Source organism: Rhyacophila brunnea, unplaced genomic scaffold, assembly GCF_057557595.1.
Source record: "Rhyacophila brunnea isolate RB1 unplaced genomic scaffold, BYU_Rbru_1.0 scaffold_23, whole genome shotgun sequence".
Classification (NCBI taxonomy): domain Eukaryota; kingdom Metazoa; phylum Arthropoda; class Insecta; order Trichoptera; family Rhyacophilidae; genus Rhyacophila; species Rhyacophila brunnea.
In genome coordinates, this window is record NW_028232893.1 from 9619119 (window position 1) to 9644732 (window position 25614).

The following is a 25614-nucleotide window of genomic DNA, read 5'->3' on the forward strand; positions in this document are numbered from 1 at the left end:
ATTCGCGTGGCCTAATGGTTATAATTTCATGAGGATCGTTAGTATCCTTGTGTGTGGTCCGCGCTGCCTTGTCTTTTAGACAATATACCTTATAAGGATATTAAAGCAAACATCGAATCAGTGCCTAGGCCCTAGGGTCTTCCAATGACACGGGCCTTGCATGCCGTTGAATGCCAAGAGAAGTGGGACCACCCCTTTGAGAAAACCGTTCGACAGCTAAATCATCAGGATCTCACGACTGAGGGTCGTGATCCGAGAAAAAGAAGTATCATTACATTCAACTAAATAATTTGTATTTTTGTCGTTCCTGGGTTCCGGTCCGGAACTCTCCCCCCCTTGTTTTTGCACGGTTGCTTGCAAATTGTGGTGTCCATTTGCTCAAATTGGGAGAAAAAAACAACTGATGTTTCCGATTGTTAATATTGTTATCAGGAAAACACAGGTCAACACTATCAAGAATGACAGGGTTCGCATTTAACCCCTTATAAGTCGGAACAAATACGTAACCAAATATAGATTTCTTCTGATTTTTAGATTACAGTACCTAAGCATACATCAAGACGTAAAGAAATCTCAAGAATTTCTTCTGAACCCTCTCCAGTGTCTCCACCATAAGACTGTAGTTCAACTAATGTGGTGCCCAAACCATAGACCCACACTCTGAAACGTACCGTGAACTAAAGAATTATAAAATTACTAGCTGACCAGGCAAACGTTGTTCTGCCATATAAATTATTTCTAGTGAATATTTTGGTTGTTAAATAAAAAGTAACGAATGTATCGTAAGTGTGTGGGGATGGGATCTATGACAGAAAGAGGAATAGAGCACTGTAGACGATGACCGCCGATAAAAACAAAAAAAACATCAGCCATTCATTTTCTCAATTCAAAATGAGTAATGATGTTCATAATGAATGAATTACCTGTGACAGGATCTCGTTGTTTAATGTTTATGCAATATCCGTCTTGTCCCTTCCAGAAAATTAGCGGATATTGGAGAGCGTCGTATGAACGGTGTGTGTCAGCGATGGACTCCAGATTATTGTTTCTTCTTCGAATCACGATTTCTCGCGTCGATGTGCGGTCGCCAACCATGATTCCAGCAATGTCGTCAACAACAGTCGCATTGATTCGACGTACGTGCTCTCCAGCTGGTGTTTTATCAGGATTGATGACAATAGCGTGATTGTCACTTTGCAATTTGTGCATGTGTGCTTTGAAGAATTTCAATAATTCATTGTGCTCATTCAACAGGGCGTCCAGTTCGCCGATGATGCGCCTGGCATTAGGCGAATTGAGGCTATTGTAGCCGCAACGTGCATCCACATGATTGATGTCCTCACCGCCGCGCCGCGCCCATGAAGTAGATTTGTAAAAATGTATGTGGTTCGTTTGGCATTAGCAGCAATGAGCCTACTTTGCGGTATACTTGACCTTTGATTTTGAACGTAGAATGGAATTGTTGACCATTTGCCGCAGTATTGTGAACTCTTTCTGTTGCTCCGGACGAAATCATTTGGAAGCATGAATTGAATGTGCGAATGGACTTCAGGAACAGGTTTGAATCTGAAAACGTGCCAATGAGCAAGCTGTTCAATGGTTCTGGTGGTATCTCAATTTCTGGTAGTTGCTCTTTTCCTGATGCGCAACACATCCCGGCTGACTCATGTTTGAATTTGAGCGCATGACAATGAGGACATTCTTTGTCCATAGCACCAATCAGCACTTTCGGATGAGCGGAATATTCAATATCTGGCTCGTACTCGAATGAGAGACGAAGGAACGAAGCGGATGTAAATGTTCGATGTACTTGTTGGCGTTGTCGGTCATTTGCTCTGCGTGTGTTAACTACGAACCGGCGCACTTGGCTCCGTTCCAATTGTCGTTGTTGATTTCGTTCAGCTCGTGCCTCTTGTGATTGAGATGCACGCAATTGCGACATGTTTACACGCACGTTTATGTTATCTTGTTGGATTCGTTCGTCTGTTCTTTCTACTCTACTATTTCGCATGTTTGTTGCTTTATTCGTTCGACGGCCCAAATGCCCCCCCTTGCGTCTTGCTGGCATTGTGCACTGTAATACACGCACATAAAAATAGATAAATTAAAATAAATCGTACAAAATTTTGCACGCACTGCGTTGTGATTTGCCGAATGAAATGTCAAAATGACGCTACGCTTCTCTTGAATTCTTCTCGGACGTAGTGCCATCTGTCATTCAACCACATAAATAATTTCCTTCTGTTTGAAATACGAACGACGGTTAAATTTGTTCATACAAAAATAATAAAATCGCGATTAAAAAATGGGAGGATGGGGGTAGGAAAGTGAAATTTTGAGGTTATAGGTATTTTTTTATGCCAAATAATAAAAAAAATACAAAAAAAATATTGTCAAAAAAATAAAAGAAAATTTTTCTGGATAGAGATACCCTAATCACCTAGCGGTATGAAATATACTTGTTGACCTATTCTCATACCTACAAAATATACATTAAAAAATTCATAAAAATCGGTCGAGCCATTTCGGAGGAGTTCGACCACAAACATCGTGACACGAGATTTTTATATATATAGAGATTATAACAGGTTGCTGTTTTCCACAAAGATATTTTTTCAACTAGAGGCTATGATCGTGAATTTTTTAATTCAAAGTTCTGAGAAATAAAATATTGTTAATGAGATTCCCATCACACATAGAAAGAGTCTTTAAAAAAAGTAAAAGTAAAAGAACCTATTGACTGCTTCTAGAGGACAACAGAATAAGGGAGAAAACCGCGTGGACAAGAAAAATATATTTCGGTTGTGTCGAAAAAGTCGATGAAAGTAAATAAAAAAACTCCTAGTCTTTGATTTTGGACGAAAAATTTTAATGTTGCGGGTCACTGGGAAAACCGCTCGAACGGAAAAATATTTGAATGTTAAGCCAGAAAAAAAGGTTAGGGAGAAAACCACCCGGTCGGAAAAAAACATAACTATTACCTATTTCCACGGCGTAAGATAAAATATTTTTCGAAAATTCTCTAGAATCTCAAAAAATCAAACAATATTGTATTCTCGAGTTCAAATATTCATGGGCGTAAGTATTTACCCCTTATTTATAAGCCCCGGTGGAGGCCCAACGCACCTCCACGATAAAAAATAACATTAAAAATCTTAATCATTTAATTACAATTAACGAGGATAACTCAGTGAGGCATTATAATATTAGTGGTTTCATTTTTTGTGTACATCTAGCTAGTACGTATATCTTTGAATGACTACGTTTTGGGCCTGTTCGCCGAAGGGACTGTACTCTTAGGTAGGATGCTTTGGGCAATATCTTATACTCAATTTATGTTGGTTTAATTTAGTGGATTGAGCTGTTTCGAGGCCCCATTTTTGTTGATGAATCGATTGCGTAATCCGTGTCAAAGAAAATCGCCCCCGATAAGCCCAGAGCCCCCAAATTGGTAGGCGCACATCACTATTTGATTTATATTTCAATTTAATGTGTAGGTATGATTGTTACCAGTTCTTTTAAAATGTAAATGTCACGATGTGAACGTCCTGAATTCTGGTTAATTATGTACCTACTACATAATGTTTTATTTTATGAAATCAACAATACATAATTTTATTCTTTACGACCTATACGTACTTTAAAAATATAAAAGTTAGAGGTATGTCGACACTAAATAAATTTCTTAAATCAATGTCTAAATAAAAGAAATATTAAAATAAATAAGAATTTTCATCTCCGAAGAAAAATTCAATTAAAAATAATCATTTATTGTGTTAATGTGGGGCATGGCCCCCACACCCTGGAGCGGCCCCCCAGGCTAGGATCTTTGGCGGGCCCCTCTACCTATCGTTAAGGATAAAGGCAGTGTGACGCTGTACAGTAGCGTTTTCCAAAAAAATGTGTACGCGGGTGTTTTTTTTTGTATATTTTAATAAATCCATTTAAAGTATGGAGTTATCGAGTATTGATATAAAATTAAAAATTGTATTGTACAACCACATCATTTTAAATATTAATATTACTGAAGGAAAATAGCGCCGCTGACGCCTTTTTTTACTAATAAAGCAAATTTGTGATGTGTGTTTATCTCTCTTATCTGGTCCACTCGCCTCGCCGGGCGGGCCCCTTCTGAGCTCGGGCCCCCAGACTAGAGGCCTGTCAGCCCCCCCTCCCCATCTTGTGGAGGCCATGGTGTGTACGGTTTTTTACCATTTCACATAATGGCGGCGTTGACCCTTGGGTTTGATTACCTAGGTAATTTCAATCGATCAATTTTTAATCAACAATAATTTATTTTTATTAAACCGCACCTAATAATAATTCTGCAACAATCCTAGGTCGAAATATTATTATAATTTTACTCATCCCACGCTTCTGAGAGACATAAATCATAAACTCATTACGATAAATGCAACACTGATAAAAATAATTCTATCTTTCAATACACTACGGATGTTGCTTTTAGAAGTTCCTAATAATAATTTCATCGAGAAGAGGAAGTCAATTTTATTTTGGCGGGATTTAAAAAATGCAAGTCCTTCGTCTTCCTTATAAAGGAGCGAAAAGGCCGTAGTGCTTTCTCTTTCTACGCGCGGCCATGCTTCAATGAACCGAACAAGGTTGCGCACTGGGATGGATATTATTTTATTATTAAAATTTAAATTCGTTTTTTTTTTTACAAAAGAGTAAATTGCAATAATCACCGATCGGAACTAATTAGTTATCACTGTTTCCAATGAGCGAATAATTTGTGAGACTAAATTTAATTACTTATAATTATTACACACCAAGCCTTGGATTTATTAAAAAACCTATTTTATTTATATTTCTATTGTTTCATGAATGTTTTTATTAATAAAATATTTTTTCTACACAAAACTAAAATTATAGTTAAGTTGTTTACAAAGATTTAAGCAACCGTGCATGCAATCAGTGCGTATTTTTTTAAAAATAATTATCTTTAACAATTATATTCATTTAATTATACAAATATATAATTAATAATTATAAAAATTATTATTCGATTGAAAGATATTGTTATCTGGATTCATTATTTTTTATTACAATTATTATATTATACATGTTGAAGATAAAACGTAGTAGGTGATCGTTTAAAATATAGATAAGATAATAATAACATTTTTAGTAATAAGTAGATTGCATACAACACAACGTCAAAATGATTGATATAGAAACAAAAACGAGTTTTTCGTCACATTGGCGACCACTAAATAAATACCTAGTAATTTAACGAATGGTTAACTAACTATTTTAGTAATAAAAGTTTGTAACACTCGTTCCAAATCATGGATGTATATATCACTCTCTATCCGTAGCAACAGAACCGCATTAAAGAAATGGGCCACCATTGTGTGAAACAACGTAAGCGGTCCCCATACTCCATTCCAATTACAAAAAAAGATTTTCAAGAATTAATCAAAGAATTCAAAAAAAAATCCTATGTAATTATGGTGAAATCACTTTTCAGCGTGTAAGTGTCATTTGAAAGTAACGCGCCAACACCCAAATGAGTCGCCTGCATTGCCAGCAAAATCTGAAACCACTACTAATGTAGAGAAATTGCGCCAACATGCATTAATGATAACATACCAATATAAAAATATTAATACTATCGATCGAAGGTACTTGATGGAATTTTAATTTAAATGCATTAGAATTTCAATATAAATAATATTTTTTTTTTTTTTCGACCATGTCCGATCCTGATAGGATCATATGGGCCTCCACAGAGTGGAGGTTTGTATTGACAGATTTTGTTTTTTACGAGAAATGGATGTCAGCCACTTGCTCAACCTATTAGGTCCATACCCTGACACACACAAATTGAAAAACAATTTTTGTACTTGCCAGACCCAGGATTCGAACCTGGGACCCACGGCTTTGTAGTCCAACGCTTATGCCGCGCGGCCACCGTGGGCGTATAATAATAATAATAACTTATCTTATCTATTGTCAATTTATTCTTTCTTCTTCTTCTTGATACAAATCTACCCTAAGTTTGATAATATCTATCACTTTATCACTTTAGCGGTCGATAAGACGTAGTATAGAATAGACCCACTGATTTCAATATAAATTGTCTAATCTAAATAATTTTGAGATTTGAGATTAAGAGAATTAAGAGACTTGATTAAATTTTTCGTTTTGTTTTTGTGGCTTATCGTCCCAATGTTAACTATTACCACATGTACAATATTATATTATATTGTATTCATGTTTCTTGTTCTTCTTAATATATGTACACCAATGACATATTAAATGGACAACTCACTTCATACCCGGCGCGCACGAGAAATTGTACATGAAAGTCATTCACAGATGTATAAGTAGATGTCACGTGACCATATGACGAATCCGTTTCCATTATGCGATACAAGCTTCGAGAATTTATAGTAATATAACTTTTATTGTAATGGCGTATTAGTGTCATGACTCATTGCGTTAGAAACAGATTCTCGGTTACTTACGACTTCTCGGAGATTAGACGCGAGTGAGCCCAGCGAATCACAGGCGACTGACTGTCCAATGGTTCCTGTCATTCAATTGCATTGAATAAAAATTCATCAATATCTTAAAATTACATTTTATAAATAATAAATAATACTAACACATGAAAAGTGATATCTCATCTTTCTTGGAGTGTTTAGTAGATTTTTTTACAATTTTTAACTAGGCACATTGGCATTTTGTAACACAATAATAACGGTGGAGTCGAAACCTGACAGTCAGAAATTTTGTATGGGCAGACCCAGCGGTGTCGCCAGACCGCTTACAAGCAGAATGTTCATTTGAGCGTAGGATACCGATATTAAAATATGAATTTCGCCATCCGGCAGACCCGACACAAAGTGAGTGTCATTTTATTTTCTAGATGCTTCGTCCATATTAATGTCATTGATGTACACACACCATAAAATATTTTCTCTAATAGTAAAAAAGTCGCCTGCGGGCTATTTTCCTTAATGATTATTAACATTTAAAAATATGTAACTGTGCGATATAATTTGATGTGATATTATGATGATTGATATAATTCGCTTGTAGAATTTTATTTTATAATTAATTTAAATGTGTTTCCTGACTTTTTATCCAATATGGCGAAGGGTTCCATGTTAATTGGTTACCACATAAGGAGGTCGCGATCAGTCCTTCATAATATGCTAAGTGCCGACAACAAATCAACTGGATTTATTTAAAAATCCCTAAAAATACACGGAATACATTTAATCACACTGCCCTTAACCTTAGCGATATGTAGGGGGGGGGGGGGTGCGCTTCAGGATTTGGGGGACCATGGCTCACGTTATTTATTAAGTTCTGTAGAAACTGGTTGCAATACATTTGCTCTTGCCATTTTTTTGTATATAGGTTTAATTGTAGCTAATTGTATTCCTAAATAAAAAAAAATACGTATTATTAGGTAGAATATCAAACGCGGGCACAAGATGTATTTGAAAAAAAGTGTTTTGGAATTAAAAATAAGAATTTAGAGTTACCATTTCAAGGGCGAATGAATGAAATTATATTTTTTAGAATTTGAGAGTGTCTATGGCTACGGATTTCACACTTCGTTACCGCGATGATTGTTTTGCAGTGGCGTACTTAACAATATTGTTATTGTTATTATGCCATGCGTATCCTGGCAGTATAACTGGTTCACCGGTCGCAGCACAAAGCGTTGCGGTGCCCTCTAATCAACCGTAAAAATACAATTATTTCCACCAGTACTTGATTTTTTTCATTTTCTATGGCACAAAGCATAACGATGTCAATGATTGGAATGTTAATTTTTAGCCGTGTACAAATACTACAATGGAAAGTTTCTTCTTCGTCGTAACCTCACGATTGATGATCGTGATCTGGATGATTTCGCCGCCCGGTAGTCTTCTCTACGGTTTGCATCTACTCCTTTTGGAAATCAGCGACAGACAGAGCAATTGTCAATGGAAAACTAGTGCCACTCTCGACTTAGTGTGTTCTAAAGGGGATACTAATTCCTCGTCATGAAACACTGAAAAGAATCATAATTATGGCACTTTCACAAATGTTTTTAAAGTAGTAAGTGATATCTTTAACAATTATGTTTGAATGTTAGTACCGAATTAATATAAATAATAAAAGAGTGGAATAGTTAAAACATGCCATAATTGTGCTGTTCACATTAAACATAGTCAGGTAAAAGCAATCGATACCGATGTGATGGAATTAGTTAAAATCTAAGAAAATACGATATTGATAAAATTTTAAACCAATAAATATGAAGCTGTAAAGAGTGTCGAGGATTTGAGTCATTAGTAAATACTCATGTTGATGAAGATGATTATAGAAAATATTTGATCAATTAAAGCATTCCACAAAGTGATCAGATAGAAAATATTAATCTGATATTTAATTGGAATTATTTATTTTGTCTTTACATGTTTGAACAAATGAACTCATTCAAAGTGAATTTAGTTGATCGAACTTAATTTTAAAATTAAAAATAATCTGTATATTGTCTTTAAGACATACATCTTAAGCAGAGCATTTCAACGCAGCAAGATGTATTCATTGTATTCATCCATACTACTCAAAAATCTTTTTAAAAAAATGACGTTGGAAAACATCTAGATATGATATATTTATTAATTGATATTTTTTGTAAATGAGTCCAGCATAGATGAACTTTGATCGTAAGTAATAGAACCCCAAAAATTTAAGAGGTTCTGGTTCCATAATAATTAATGGATTAAACAGGTTCAGTTCTGTTTCCATTTCCAGCGCTGGTTTTAAAATCTAAAACTTCCCAATCATTTCCGATTTCATTAGAGAATGTAAACATTTTTGTCATCGGTACCGATTTATTAATAATGTGTACTATTTATAACAATTAATTATAATATAATTCATGGCCATATAATTAAATTATATATCAGATGGATATTAGGATTTTTTTTTCTTTTCTTAAAGTTTCACGTTTTTCTTTATGAGAGGAATACTACACCTTATTTATTTTCTGAGGCTGTATTTGTGTAAATTGCACCAGTGTGTTTGCGGTCGACATTGAAAGCTCTTCGCTCCGCGCAAGCAAAATGAAAATGACGAAAATGTTAGTATGATTTTACGCGCCGCTCCGGGAGGTCGTGTCCGATTGTGCTATGCTTTCTACTATTCTGCTGTCAAACGCACGTTCTCTAAACAAATATCCACAATATTCTTGTTTTGTTATTAAATAACACACCATAAACAATAAAAGATACACGTCCAATTCGTTATATTCGTCTGTATACTGTAAACCAAGAGACGAACGCCAATTTAATATAGTTTATTAAAATCGCGCAAAATATATATTTTTAATGTTAAGTGTTTTTATTTTACAATTTGTGCATAGATAATACGAATTACCATTGTGACAGTGTTAGAAGTGGTGTTATTATGTGATAAAAACGTAAATTTTTACGTTTTCCGTGCTCAAATCTGGATTGTTTTATGAGAGGTAGGATTATTGATTTTACAACTGGCATACATATACCAAATAAACAGCTGATCTGTAAATTTACGTGCTTTCCATTTCGCCGGGGAAATATACGTTCTATAATAAATATCCCAAAACGTAAACCATCTTATTGAATGTACATAGGTACTATTTGAATTAGTGTAATAAATAGCTGGATAAATTTTGATTTAGGAGCCTACAAAATATTTTTTAGTTTTATTTCAAACAATTAAAATATGGTGTACCTAATTGCTTATAGTGAGTTACGTATGATAATAATATTTTGAGGATTGTTAATAATTCTTAATCTTCACGGAATATTGATGCAATTGTTATTGTAACATGTTTTAACTTATACCTAGGTATATTATTTTAAAACGCTGTTTTTTTACAAGTAATTAGGTATTGTAGAATAAACATATTTTTGAAAAACCTCGGTAACTATAAACTATAATATACTTACTACAAACAAACATTCTTAAACCTTATGTATACTTATTCAGTATTGAATAATTATAATAATTAAAAAAAAACATTATTCACAAATTAAATACGACATCATCAATAATAAATTTGGCTGGCGACGGACATTAGTTACGATTGAGTTACTATTATCATTGATTACAAAGCAACTTCCATACGGATTGGCGGAATTTGAAATACCTCAGTTAAAAAGTAGGTAGTTATAAGAAATAAATCGCATGAATCATAAAAGGATCGATAGCTTAAAGGCGAGAGCATTCGCGCGGAAAGTGAACGATGTGAGTTCGTGTCCCACTCGATCTAACTTTTACTAATGTGTCGGTAGGTATATTTTTGTGGTTTTCAAAATTATGTTTTCTTAATAATGTTCGATACTAAACTTACATTATTTAAGACGATACTTCAGTGAAACGGCAAATAATTTTCAACTATAGGCGCGACGAAATTTTGGACTCGCTGCAAGTCGGAGAGCGAACGTCGAGGAGTGAATACGTCAATTTGTTTCGTGATGGCGACAGGGGTATTAATTCTTAAATCGTGTAAAGATGACTAAAAACGTTACCCATTTACTTGAAAAAGAAAACATGTCAATAAATATATTATTATTGTTACTAATAGAACAATAAACAGAACATTAAATGGACGCATGTTGGATTTATATGACAAATTATATTTCGTTCGGCATGCGTCATTTGCACCCGCAATCCGCGCATCGCCTAGCCACGATCTTTTTAGACCATGCCTTTGTTAATTAATTTATTGAAATTTCATTGAATTAGTGTGTCGTTGTTATTAGTGTGTATCTATTAATCATTTGCTATTATCTTCTTATTTCCCGTAAGTAATACCTGACAAGTGTGTTCTTTTTCTCTGATCTCCCTACCTCTTTCCAAAAGTCACCCTTCGCCACTGACGTCACTGGTATCAAGCCGATTTCACGAAAGCCTAATGAAAATAGGTATATCATTTCGAAAAAAATAATATGCTTGTAAATATATTTTAAGTAGGTACCTATGAATTCGTTCTAGAGATTAAAATAAATTGATCCAATGATAATATTCATTCCTAATCTCCACTGAAATAATAATGTTTGCTGTTAATCAAAGATGGAGGATGATTAGGTGAACGGATAACGATTTAGTTCAGTACCTAAGTGCTGTATAATAACCTACTTAATACTACATACATTATTTGGACCACTTAGACATTGACTTATCACTATCAGTAAATATAATCGGTACATAATCTCAATGTAAACAGTCACTAAATTATTAATACTTAAGGGGGGACATGCTCGTCGAAGGTCAAAATTGAGTTTTTATTGTATTTTCAAACCATGATCCTGGACACTCCTTAAACGTTGTAGATAATCTATTTATATAATTTTGAAGCCTTATTATCCTTTATAGTTATTTTAAACATTTGATGACTGCATGAAGTATTTTTGATACATAAAATAGTATTCTTTTAAACCTCTCGCTCTAATGTTTTAGAATATAGTCATATTTCGGTACATAACTGTGCAGTGGTGTTAAAATTTTTTACATTTATTAATTTTTAAACGCATTTATAAAACCATTAGTATAATTTATTACGAGATAATTTTTGTAAAATATTCACGATAAAAAATTATTTTGATAATCTCTGTGAACCCAAATTTGACAAGAATTAGGCATTTTATTATTCAAAAAATCGGCAAGATTAACACATTTGAAGATGATTCTAAAGAAACTTATTATAAACTATGTCTTTGACCATTCAAGTGTGATAAAAATCTTATAAATAATGATTGCTTTATAATAATTATTGACCTAAGAATAAGGTAGTGTTTTTTTGAAATACGCCATTTCTTTTGTCATTCCCTAGTGGTTAAGCTACAACATACGGCCGTAGCCATAAAATGACAAACTATAATTAAAGTAGGGAGTAAAATTATGTTAACGCGCGTGTTTGAACATGTACCTAACCGATTTTTTTAAATTTTTTTTTTTAAACGGTACATGTTCAAACACGCGCGTCAATATCATTTTACTCCCTACTTCAATTATAATTTGTCAATTTATGGCTACGGCCGTATGTTGTAGCTTAACCACTGGGGAATGACAAAAGAAATGGCGTATTTCAAAAAAACACTACCTTATTCTTAGGTCAATAATTATTATAAAGCAATCATTATTCATAAGATGTTTATCACACTTGAATGGTCAAAGACATAGGTTATAATAAATATCTTTAGAATCATCTTCAAATCTGTTAATCTTGCCGATTTTTTGAATAATAAAATGCCTAATTCTTGTCAAATGTGGGATCACAGAGATTATCAATATAATTTTTTATCGTGAATATTTTACAAAAATTATCTCGTAATAAATTATGCTAATGGTTTTATAAATGCGTTTAAAAATTAATAAATGTAAAAAATCTTAACACCACTGCACAGTTATGTACCGAAATATGACTATATTCTAAAACATTAGAGCGAGAGGTTTAAAAGAATACTATTTTATGTAACAAAAATACTTCATGCAGTCATCAAATGTTTAAAATAACTATAAAGGATAATAAGGCTTCAAAATTATATAAATAGATCATCTACAACGTTTAAGGAGTGTCCAGGATCATGGTTTTAAAATACAATAAAAACTCAATTTTGACCTTCGACGAGCATGTCCCCCCTTAAACATACAATTTAGTCTGAGCTCTTTTCAATAAGTCATCGATTTGGTGTAACTATGTAGAGTAGAGCTCGCACAAATAGTCCTGAATCGTCGGGTATGTTCGGCGTTCGGTAATTTTGCGGGTGGGCTGGGCTGTAAGCAGTTGGCGACAGGCCTGAACAAAAACGATGCATGAGTGCGAGTGAGAAAGTATTCGGCACCCTTATAATCTCTGCGACACGCGCTAGAGTAAGATAAAAGGTCTACATATGTGTGAGTTCGTTTCCAAAAGTATCGCCGGCAAATCGTGGTGAATCGCTTCACGTAGCGTCGATAACCTGCGAGCTCGTGTTGCTAAAATTGCTATTTTTTGTGTTAAACATAAAGTCAGTGGTAAATATTTTTAGTTAATTAAGTAGCAAAGATGGTTCTGTGTGTTGTATTAAAATATGGTAGCCGTACTGATAAGCAAAAAGATGGTATTACGTTTCATAGGTACGTTGATACATGTTCGTGATAATTTATTTGTATATTATTATATATTTTAATATCACCTAGTGTGTTTCTTTAAAATAACTTAAATTATGGATATCTTACTTAGTGGTTGCATTTTGACCGCTTAAAAATACTATATAACGTAAAAAAATAGAAAATTATATTTTAATTCTGAGCGTCTAGTGCGAGCACTAGCGAAATGGTATATGGTCTCGAACATTTGTAGACGAATGCGTTCACTCGCCCACAAACCAAACGCACGGCACGCAGCGTCATTTAGCAATGCAACGGGTGGCGTCTAGATGTATCTATAGTCTATGGTATAGGTATTATTCGTGTGAAGACTGTCTGTTAGCCAGCTATTACATCTAAACTCGCCTCGTCTGCAACGCGTCGAATACGTTGATGTGACGTCATCGTTATTCACAAAACACACGTTGCCAAATGGAGCTCCGCAGATTGTTCGAATGCGTCTTTTTAGTTTGAAAAAAACATTTAGTGCTGCTATCAACAAATCGTTCGCTTCTCGGGCTGCGAATTGGTCATTCCTATACCAGCTCGCCGATCGCCGCATCCAAATATCTATACGTTTCGAGATGTTACGTGCGACTGCCTTCATATGCAACACCGCATCGACGTTCCTAGAAGGTTTGATTTATGGCTGTGCGGCAGACGCAATCGAAAATTTGTATTTATTACGAACAAACCATACCGTTTAAAAAAAATCGGTTAGGTACCTACATGTTTAAACACGCGAGTTAACATGATCTTACTCCCTACTTCATTTATCGTTTGTCAATCTATGGCTATGGCCGTATGTTATAGCTTAGCCAATGGGAAATGCCAATAGAAATGGCGTATTTCAAAAAAATACTACCTTATTCTTAGGCCAATAATTATTATAAAGCAAATATTCGTAGAATGTTTATCACATTTGAATGGTCAAAGATATAGCTAATAAACAGTATCTTTAAAATTATCTTTAATGTGTAAATCTTGCCCATTTTTTGAATAATAAAATGCCTAATTCTTGTCAAATTTGTGATCACAGAGATTATCAATATATTTTTTTTTTGTAAATATTTCACTATAATAATGTCGACATAAATTTTACTAATGGTTTTATAAATCCTTTTAAAAATTAATAATTATAAAAAATCTTAACACCACTTCACATGGACGTACTGAAATATGACTATATTCTAAAATATTAGAGCGAGAGGTTTAAAAGAATACTATTTTATGTATTAAAAATACTTTATGCAGTCATCAAATGTTTAAAATAAATATAAAGGATAATAAGGCTTCAAAATGATGTAAATAGATTATTTACAACGTTTAATGAATGTCCAGGATCATGCTTTGAAAATAGCATCAAAGCTGCATTTTGACGTACGCTGACGATTGACATTAACAAATTGGAAACATATCTGCCTAAGTAATGTTTGATTTTGTCGGTGATTGTTAAAATACTTAAGTAATTAATTATACTTAGTGATCATTGATTTTTTCATAGAAAAACTACACCAAATTACTCTTATGCCTGAAGAGATATTTACTAAGAATTTAGGTATGGAATATGGAATGGTATCTGATGATTATGCGGTTTAGTCGTTCATACTCGTGAGCGTTGAAATAGCATACCTTTTTTAGACGCATGAAAACGCGGTAGGTAGATACTAATAATATTCACAAAATAAAACATTAAATTCTTAGAAAAATAGAAGATATTCTTCGAAAAAGTATTCATATAATATGTATGATTATTGTTCTATTGAAGTTTTAAGTTAATTTTATTCTTAGAAATTTATACCTGTCTGCATACTTACTTAAATGGATTTTTTTCTGGTCTCCTATTAATTTTTTTAAATTATACTTAGTCGGAAATCCGTGCTCCGGATCCGCCCTACTTTGGATAAAACCACATTGCTCCGCTTAGGGATTGGAATACTGAATACAATTTATTCTAATACCGGTATTCGTAAAATATATGGAAAAAACAGAAGTATCTGAGTACCAATAAATATATATTTATAAATCTCTTTAAAATATTGATATTTTATAGCACGTGTCATTGCTGGTCTTCAAGGGCGTTGAAGGGCAATGGAAGTAAACCAGGCATCGCATAACCCGACAAAAAATTCAGTCATGTTAAACCTTCTACGTTAATTAATACATTTTGTTTCCACTTTCAATACCGAATATATCGGTATTATATGATATTTAAAATTGGTTTTTCGGTATCGAAAAATACTGGGATACCGGTATTGCAATCCCTATCTCCGCTGACTGTTTTGCATTCCAGTTCTAAACTCCACTTATCTGCTTACTTCCACAAATCTTCAAACTGCCTTCCCTAATATTATTATGAAAATAATTAATAATGTCTGCTAAATTTTACAGAAGAGATAAATACAGCGTTAATATCAATGAATAACCTGACATTGGTATTGCCAATTGGGCGGGAATTTTGATTGGCTGACCTTACGCGGCGCACACAAACTGAGCCATCATTTATTATTATATTTACGTGACAAAGTTTAATGCATGTTATGAGACCAACATGTGTTTAAGTTTATCCCCGGATCTGTACCAAGGCCTGAACAAAAACGGAAAATAAGTGCGAATAAGAATGCATTCGGCACGCTTATGTCTTCGCAATATGCGTTAGTGTAAGATAGAATTTCTACGGCTGAATTAAATATATTTTGGAAGCGTCGCCGGTAAATATTGATTTGAATGATTACATTAATTTAAAAACTGCGAGCATGTGTTCCTGAAATTTATTGTTTTTGTGTTAAATATGAAGTTAGAAATAATTATTTTTTGTTAATTTAGTGGAAAATTTAGTTAACTGTTAACTATGTTATCTTGGTAGTCGTACTGAGAAGCACCATGATGGTATGACGTTTCATAGTTAAGTTGATAATTAATAATAAAATTGAGGTTCTACTCTGCGTTATACGCGAGAAACACGGCTTCATTTTGCTGAACAATGACCACTCTCTTTATATTATTACTATTTACTCTGAGATCTGTACCTTATTTATGCCACCCCCGATAGCGTAAGCCAGTTCTCATTCATTTTGTGTTCCCGGTTCAATCAAATTTCTCCGCATATTGATATTATTCTACGTTACTATAGATACATCCATAAAATATGGTCCGATTAGCACATTCGGTGTAGTTTTTTTTTATTTTCTCTTTATAAGGTACCTTGGTACTCTTTTTCTAATATGGTTTCTATTTCTTTAGTTTTTTCTTGTCATGCTGTGAACGTCTTGAACCTATAATTTGTTAAATTATCATAGTCATCGTCAAGATTGAAATGTATTTATTTGTATATAGTCAGTGGCGAAGGGTGGAAGTAGGCTGTTAAAATCCGACATAAATAGTTCACACAAAACTTTGTCAGTCAAATTTGTTTTTATTGAACTAAGAATACAATTTTATTTGCAGATTGTGATGGTTAGTTTTTTTAAAGCCATTAAGGCCTGCCTAAACCAAATAATAATTGATAAAAATAGCCAATTTTCAAAAATATAACTACGCGGATTTTGGAATAAAGAAATTGAGCAGGGTCCCAGGATTGCAAACCATGACTTACTTAGTACTTAGTGGGTACTATATAAATTATGTTTTCGGAAAGTTAATCAGCTATGCAGAAATGACCTGGCCTGCAATCACTGTGACCTTAGCCATGCCTCCTTAAAAGGTAGGCGTAGCAATAAGCCAGCGGTGTCAATTATCGCATTATTATTTTTTTCGGACGTCCTCGGCAGGTTGACAACCTCTGTTTTATTTCATGGCTATGAAATAAAAATAATAAAGCAAGACTTAGGTAAAGTAAATAAAAGTTTGACCAACAAGACATGAACGGTTTTCAACTTCATACCTACCACGTCAATATAATATGTAATTGCAACTTTTTTATTAGCTCGTATTCTTGTTTGTCCGGTGGTTGTTTGTCCAGTACAAATCTTGCAATCGATTTTTAACTAACTTCCCGACTAGCTAGACATTTGAAACTCTTAGAATATATCAGAACACGATGCCAATGCATTCTTTTAATACTTTTAGCCATCTTTAAGCAGAATTGAATTCATTTTCTGTTAATTCTGTTTTGTATGGAAAGTTATTTCAGAAAAATCCTTAAAAAGTAAAAGACTATTATTGGTTGCTAATGGGGTGGTCCTAGCAACTAAATTATTAAAATATACGTGCGTTACTATGGAAATCAAAATGAAATGTCAAAATGACATTTCAGTATTCTATTTGTTTGTTTGTTTGTTTTTTTATTTACTTCATATCAAGTAAAAGTTTGAGCATCCTGCTTGTGATTTTAACATTATTGAATGATAGTTGATGAATGAGCAGATTTTGGTTTTACGAGAAATTGATGTTGGCCACTTGCTCAACCTATTAGATCAATACTCGGACTTATAAATTGAAAAACGATATCTGTATTGGTCAGAGCCAGGATTTGAACCTGGGACCGACGTAAGCAGCTCGGCCATCGTGTGCGTCGAAATTTAAATCGAATTTATTAAATAAAAAACAACTTGTAAGAATTACGAACAATTTGGAAGCCCCCTTTTAAATTTGGTGACCCATCGGCTGCGTCAACGAAAAACGCCGCTTGCAAGCATTGTAAATTAGCATGTCGGGCTTATCAGGCAACATTGCATTGAATCGTCCATTTTTACCACACGAATCACCACAAATAAAGTGTAAAAATCGTGCGTTTCCAGTGTTGAGTTATCCGTCAACTATCGCGGGTTTTCCTCCGCCTGTCGACCGTGAGTCACATCGCCTCGGGCTGCGGTAGTGAATCGCGGGCGTGCGTGCCGGAATTGGCACACTAATACATTTTTTATGATTCCCTATGATGCCGTCTAATATAACAATAAATGATTAGACGTAGAATAGTAACAATTGCATCGCTTCGGGCGTTTTAATCTGATTCATTCTATCTATGCATCATAATTTGTAAGTACAGTGTTTGTTCAATGCATATGACATAGGTTTCAGAAACAGCCAATGACATTAATATGGACGAATCATCTAGAAAATAAAATGACACTCACTTTGTGTCGAGTCTGCCGGATGGCGAAATTCATATTTTAATATCGGTATCCTACGCTCAAATGAACATTCTGCTTGCAAGCGGTCTGGCGACACCGCTGGGTCGGCCCATACAAAATTTCTGACTGTCAGGTTTCGACTCCACCGTTATTATTGTGTTACAAAACGCCTATGTGCCTATTTAAAAATTGTAAAAAAATCTACTAAACACTCCAAGAAAGATAGGATATCACTTTGCATGTGTTAGTATTATTTATAAAATGCCATTTTAAGATATTGATGAATGTTTATTCAATGCAATTGAATGACAGGAACCATTGGACAGTCAGTCGCCTGTGATTCGTGGGCTCACTTGCGTCTAATCTCCGAGAAGTCGTAAGTAACCGAGAATCTGTTTCTAACGCAAGAGTAATGACACTAATACACCATTACAATAAAGGTTATATTACTATAAATTCTCGAAGCTTGTATCGCATAATGGAAACTGATACGTCAATGGTCACGTGACATCTACCTATACATCTGTGAATGACTTTCATGCACAATTTCTCGTGCGCGCCGGGTATGAAGTGAGTCGTCCATTTAATATGTAACTATTAATTACCTACATAAATTTTGTTATACATATGATGCCACATTTTCTTGTTTATATAATAATTTAATACGATATTATCTAATTGTATTCGTTGGCAATGTTTATTTGCCATTGGTGGGAACGCATAGTGCCTGAAGATGCCGAAAGGCGAAACCAGGGTCACAGGAAATGACTCAAATAGAAAAGTACAAACCTTAAATCCAAATCAAATCCCGTCAAGCACCCCTGTAACGCATGAGAGAAAACATCACATGAAACTGTGAAAGAGAGAAGCAGACAGGGAGAACATGTATTAAACATACACGTAAACGCTAATTTTGAAAAATTTAGGAATTAAGCAATCTTTATTTCAATCGGGTCGTGAAAAAAAAAATTATACTTACTCTCATTATAGTTTGATAGATGCTTACAGTGCGGTAATAGAATGAGTATGTGTATAGAAAATATTAAATAACATTACAATAATTAATTTGTGACAAATTGACGGAAAGGTATGAAGAAGTATACATATTATGGTGTCAGATTGGAAACACTGAAAACCTCAATTTATATAAGAATGTACTTAATATGTGCTCGATTCAAATTGAAGAGATTTTTTCTTTTTATTTCGATTATGTCAGATCCTAATAAGATCATATGGGGGCCTTCACAGACTAGAGGTTTGTATTAACCGATTTGTTTGTAGGTACGAGAAATAGTTTGGATGCTTAACCTACTAAGGTCATACATTAAAAACAATATGTATATTTGCCAGATCCAGGAATCTAACTTGAGACCCACAACATTATAAGCCGACGCGTCAGCCGCTAAGCCATCGTGTGCTCGTTTATCCAGATATATACTGTGTAACGGTAATGAATATTATTTTGTATTAGCAGGGTTGTTTTTGAGAGCATTTTTATTACTCGGGTGCAGTGTTCGTAAGTCATTGGTTCAATCACAGTTTATTTCTTACAGTGTGATCTCGACGTCTAATTTTGGATATGTTAGGCATTCTTGAATTCTTATGAAACCAGATGCAGAAGCAATATGACACGATTTCAACTTAGTCATGATGAGAGGACACGGCTCTTCCGTGCGATACTGAACGTGATGCCATGACTCATGGGGCAGCTGATGATCAGTTTAAAAGTAACAAAGGCATTTGCTATTTTGAGATAAGTAGGTATGTGACAATTCGTGAAATAACTTCAGTTAATTTTGAATACCTACCTACCCAATTCCACGCTGACACAATGTTGCCAATTATTGTCCATTAACAACAATATGCTAGATGGGGTGAGAACACAAGTTTTTAGAAAATAGTAGTTACAGGTTAAGTCCCATCGGACGTATACATTAAGACGGTACTTCAGTGAAACAGCAAATAATTTTCAACTATAGGTGCGACGAAATTTCGGACTGGCTGGCAATCGGAGAGTGAAAGTTGAGCTGTGAACACGTCAATTTGTTTTGTGATGGCGACGGGGGAATTAATTTTTAAATCGTGTAAAGATGACTAAAAAACGTTACCATTTACTTGAAAAAGAAAACATGTCAATGATTATATTATTATTGTTAGTAATAGAATAATAAACATAACATTAAATGGACGCATGTTGACTTTTTATGACAACTTATGTTTTGTTCTACACGCACTCATTTGCACAATTTTGGTTTAGACCTGGCCCAGCTGAAGTATAGCCTTAAGAACTACTAGTTAAATTCGTCGTAATTAAAGCACATATAAAGTCTTGTCGGACGCGGTATTTTTTCAAAAAATCATTTTTTCTAGTAGGTAGGTATCTATAATATCTGAGGTGTTTACAAATTATGTAGGTAAGTACCTATATTTTAATAAAGTAAATAATATTATATGTCAAATTCTTTATTTTCAATTATATGGCACCCGGACTTTTCATCAATTTATGATAATATGGACAATTCAATAGTATCTAGTGTTGAACCTAGGGGTGGCTATTTCCCATTAAAAATTGTATGTATGTATTTCTCGGAATTTTACTTGCCATAGAGTATTAACAAGAACTATACAATTATATAAATTTCGGTAAGCCGACATAGTTAAAGCCAGTGTTGCCAACTGTCGTTGACAAAAACATGCCAGACGGGGTATGAAAACAAGCTATTTGGCAGGAAAATACGTTAGATTTTGTGAAAATAGTAGTAGAACAAGTAAATTTACTTATTATACCAAGGACGAATTCGATACGTGTGAAAACCACACATTTTAACAGAAATAGATTTCAAAATTGACAATAAATACCTATATTGTGTCGACGACGTTCAAGTTTCGTTTTATGTTTGAAGACGAGAGCTTCTTTTTTGTAGGACAGACATAGAGAATTAAAGAAAATACCTTTAAGACGAATAATTGTTAAATTATCATTTTATATACGCGGAGATTCGGAATAATATACAAAAACATTAAGACCATACCTCAGTTTGGGCACGGTCTAAAAAGATCGTGACTAGGCGATGCGCGGATTGTGTAAATGACGCATGCCAAACAAAATATAATTTGTCATATAAATCCAACATTCGTCCATTTTATGTTCTGTTTATTGTTCTATTAGTAACAATAATAATATATCCATTGACACGTTTTCTTTTTAAAGTAAATGGGTAACGTCTTTAGTCATCTTTACACGATTTAAGAATTAATATGCCTGTCGCCATCACGAAACAAAGTGACGTGTTTCCAACTCGACGTTCTCTCTCAGAATGCGAGCGAGTCCAAAATTTCGTCGCGCCTATAGTTGAAAATTATTTGCCGTTTCATTGAAGTACCGTCTTAAACATGCGTCCATTTAATGTTCTGTTCATTGTTCTATTAGTAACAATACTAATATATTCATTGACATGTTTTCTTTTTCAAGTAAACGGGTAACGTTTTTTAGTCATCTTTATACGATTTAAGAATTAATACCCCCGTCGCCATCACGAAACAAATTGACGTGTTCACAGCTCGACTTTCGCTCTCCGATTGCCAGCGAGTCAAAAGTTTCATCGCACCTATTTTCAACACATTTAAATAAAAAAACGCCACAAGCTAGGTGCCTTTTTTGCATGCTAGATGCCTATCGAAAAATCCAAGATCTGGCAAGAAAAACGGTAAAAAGCAAATCATGCGAACGAAACATATGTGTCGAAAATCAATCTTTATAATATTATCTGTTGAACACCGAGTGATAATTATTAATTTTATAAATTATTATGAATTACCACTAATTAAACACTGAATATCTTAAAATGCTAAGTGTTATTAATGTTATTATTTATTCTTATCAAGCGTACTGCAGCCTAGATAATATGGATGCGTTGGTATTAGTGATAATTGTCCAGGAAAATAATATAAGATTATAATATAACATATTTTATAATAACATTAATAACCAACGTAATGTAATGACTAATGAATAACAACTTACTATAAGATAATGATGTTTGATAACATTTTATAAATATTATAATACGTTGTTATTTGAATTCTGCAAAATATATTATGCAAATAAACAAATTTTAATCGAATGTTTGATATCAGCATTTCGACTGCACATGCATTTTAGATTAGATTTCAAATAAGTATGCAGTAATGTTTATATAATCAATGATGTCATCTAAAATATTCAACATCTGGTTCTTGATTTAATTTGATTTAAGCTAATCAGTAAGGTAAACGGAAAGTAGCAGCTTCTCTGCGCGGACTCTTTCTGCGCGGACTAGGGCACACAAAATTGATGGGAACTAACATACCCCCTAGGGCCCCTAGGGCTCGAAATGGACCAGAGCGCCGTTCCGGTGCACAAAATCCCCAAAATTATTGCTCCGTTTTTATGAAGAAATTAATTTGAAAAACAAAAAATGTAACACTTATTTTTTTATAAAATACGCATTAAAATTAGATAGGTAACTAAGTATGCATTTATGTAAAGAGCGCTCAGGTTCTTAATTTTTTTCATTACGAGCGCTGCAACCCCACTGGGTGTGGTATAACAGACTACGGATGTCGAGTGTGCAAAAATATGAGATAAACTATAACGCGTGATAAAGAAATTTTATTTTCAATAGTTACGTCTGCAAGATAAATAATAATGTGTTTTGAACATTGTCAGGTACATGTAACGTGCATTCAATATTGAAAGCAATCGGCACGCTTTGTCATATTTAGGCCTTATTGCCTGACTGTAATAAAATACTTTTCTTCAAAACCTTGTTCCATGGCACTAAACCGTCCGTCGGTAACGAAGTATCTACTAGTTAGTTAGTAAAGCTTTTGCTACACTCTATTCAGATCCATGGCTGACTGCATTACCATCCTTCAGAGATATCTATCCCGAGATATCTCTCTCTCTCCAATCGGTCACACTCAGCCTCTCTGCGTCTCTCTTGACGTTATATACCATTCGGATGCGGCTCAGGACCTGAGTGCCTACAGGGGTTCCTTCAAAAACTCTATGGATAGGTCTATCTGGATCCATCGCATCAAACACCGTGTCGGAGTCTGCGCTCACAAGACATTGACTATATTGGATTTGAATTTTATTCTTCATGTATATCGTATATTAGTTATATTGGTTTTAAGAATTCCTACCTAATTAATAACCCTGTATTAATTACTAAAGTTTAATGTTTATGTATTATGTTCAACCATTTTTAAATAATATAGTGATACAGATACTTTTATTAGGCATGGTCGAAAAAAAAGTATATCGAAAAAAGAAATACCAAAATTTGTTTTTTAATCGAATTGCTCATTTTTGGGCACGTCTTAAAAATAGTAGCAAGCACAAAAACGTAGTGTATTATGACAATCAAGCACAAGCATGACACAGCTATAAATATAGATACTGAATCTGCTTCGTTATACCCACAGAACAGATAATAAATAGAATACCGATAGGCTATATTCAATACGCCGTATGTTGGAGCAGGCTTTTGAATGTGTGAGTGTCCTACGAAAATGAAGCACGCATTATGCACGTGCAATAGTGCGTGTAATACGCCAAAATTAAATGAGCGTAAATGCATAAACCGAGAGCAGTTTTCAGTATTCGACGTAAAACGTATTCTTGACACGTGTGTAAGTTTAACACGGATCCTTCCTTACTTGAGTCGGTTGCCTGCTATCGCCTTACCCGTTATGTATTTCAGCTCCCATTATTTCTGAGTTCCCTGGTTATCCCGCTAGGCGACAGCACTGTTGGTTGCACATACGGGCTGCACATGCATATTTTTAATCCTCATCCTAAATGACCTAAACCATCCAGCTTACCATACCAGATATCATTTTGATTTCTGTCTGATCAATAAACGGTTCGCAACCGTGGTCATACCTAATACTTAATATTATTTTAACAACCGACTCGCGCGACCCTGATTAATGGCAACATTTTGCATTATAATCAGCACTTGTCAAACATTTTTTTTTGTATATGAACATGATAAGATAATCAATTAATTTTCGCATTATTTTCCTCACCACATTGTGGGATATCGGTTATTTCGTCACTGCCTGTCCAGAATGTAATATTTTAAAATTCCAAACATAGGCTTATTTCGTAGTTATGACACCGCGTCAAAGTTAATCAGACACATCGAAGGTTTTACCTTCGTCATAATAACCTGTCATTTGTATGACACCCATGATACAAGATGTCATGGGGCTAAACTTTAAATCAGCGTCTGTCAAATTCATTTTATTTATTGACATGAGTGAATATTACTGTTGTTTAAGACAGTGTTCTTCAACTTTTTAACACCCGCGCCCCGGTGAACATAGGAGAAATTTTTCGCGAACCGGTATTAGCCATAAATAATAACCATCACAGATAGAATTGTATTTATTAAATCTTATGTTTTAAAATTACAACTTTTGGTTAGTGCCACATCTGCTGCTGCTTCTTTGTAAGCAAATTTGATATACGTGGTTGCAGCATTGTTTCTGAGAGACGAAACGCTGCATTAACATCCATTCGATTTCTGTTTGGTTTCTATTATTGACGTAGATGAAAAATCAGGGCTCGAAATGGACCGGAACGCACCGGAGCGCCGTTCCGGTTCATAAAATCCACAAAATTATCGCTCCGTCTGGTGGAAACATTAATTTGACCGTCTGAGCTAGATATTTCATATAATTAAAAAAATAACACACTTATTCTTATAAATCACATTTACAATTAATGTAGTATAGTATAATATAGTTTATATTTTCGTAAAATTATCGAGCGCTCCGGTTCGTAAAATTTTCCATTTCGAGCGCTGTGAAAAATTCTTTTCACATCTTAAATAGGAAGTCGAAAAAATTACCAATAATATGATCTTTATTATTCAGAGATGGATATTCTTTATCAAGGGATATCCAAAATATGAGACAATGATTGCAATTTATGTCTGGACACCAGAGTGACATCAGCTTTTCTTTCTCACGAGAATCAAGTGCGCCTGATTTATTTAATATCTTCCAAAAAGGGATTATTAATCCAGAGGTTAGAGGTCCGCTTTCACGTAATTCTTAATTTTCAGAGAAATATTTATAAAAGTCTTCACCTAACTCTTTTAAATGTTGAATATGACTTTATGGTTAATATCAGCAGCCTTAAAAAATTCTCCCAGCATTTCATCTAGTGCGAATTCCCCGAATCGTGTAGCGATATTAGTCGGTTGATAGCATGGTGAAAGCTTTCGCGGACCGGTAATAAATTCTTGTGGACCTGCGCCGGTCCGCGGACCACCGGTTGAAGAATACTGGTTTAAAACTTTCGTCACGATAATAAACACAAGCTACTAGGTGGAAACCCCAT

At 34.2% G+C, this 25614-nt stretch overlaps 1 protein-coding gene across 1 annotated transcript in view; it reads left to right on the forward strand.

Moving 5' to 3' along the window:
- The first annotated feature begins 9062 nt into the window (after positions 1–9062).
- The window catches only part of LOC147069465 (GAS2-like protein pickled eggs), a 375836-nt gene continuing 359284 nt past the window's right edge, over positions 9063–25614 (forward strand). The window contains exon 1 of the mRNA XM_085950140.1: positions 9063–9499. The gene's annotated coding sequence lies outside the window, so the exon portion shown is untranslated. The remainder of the gene's footprint in view (positions 9500–25614) is intronic.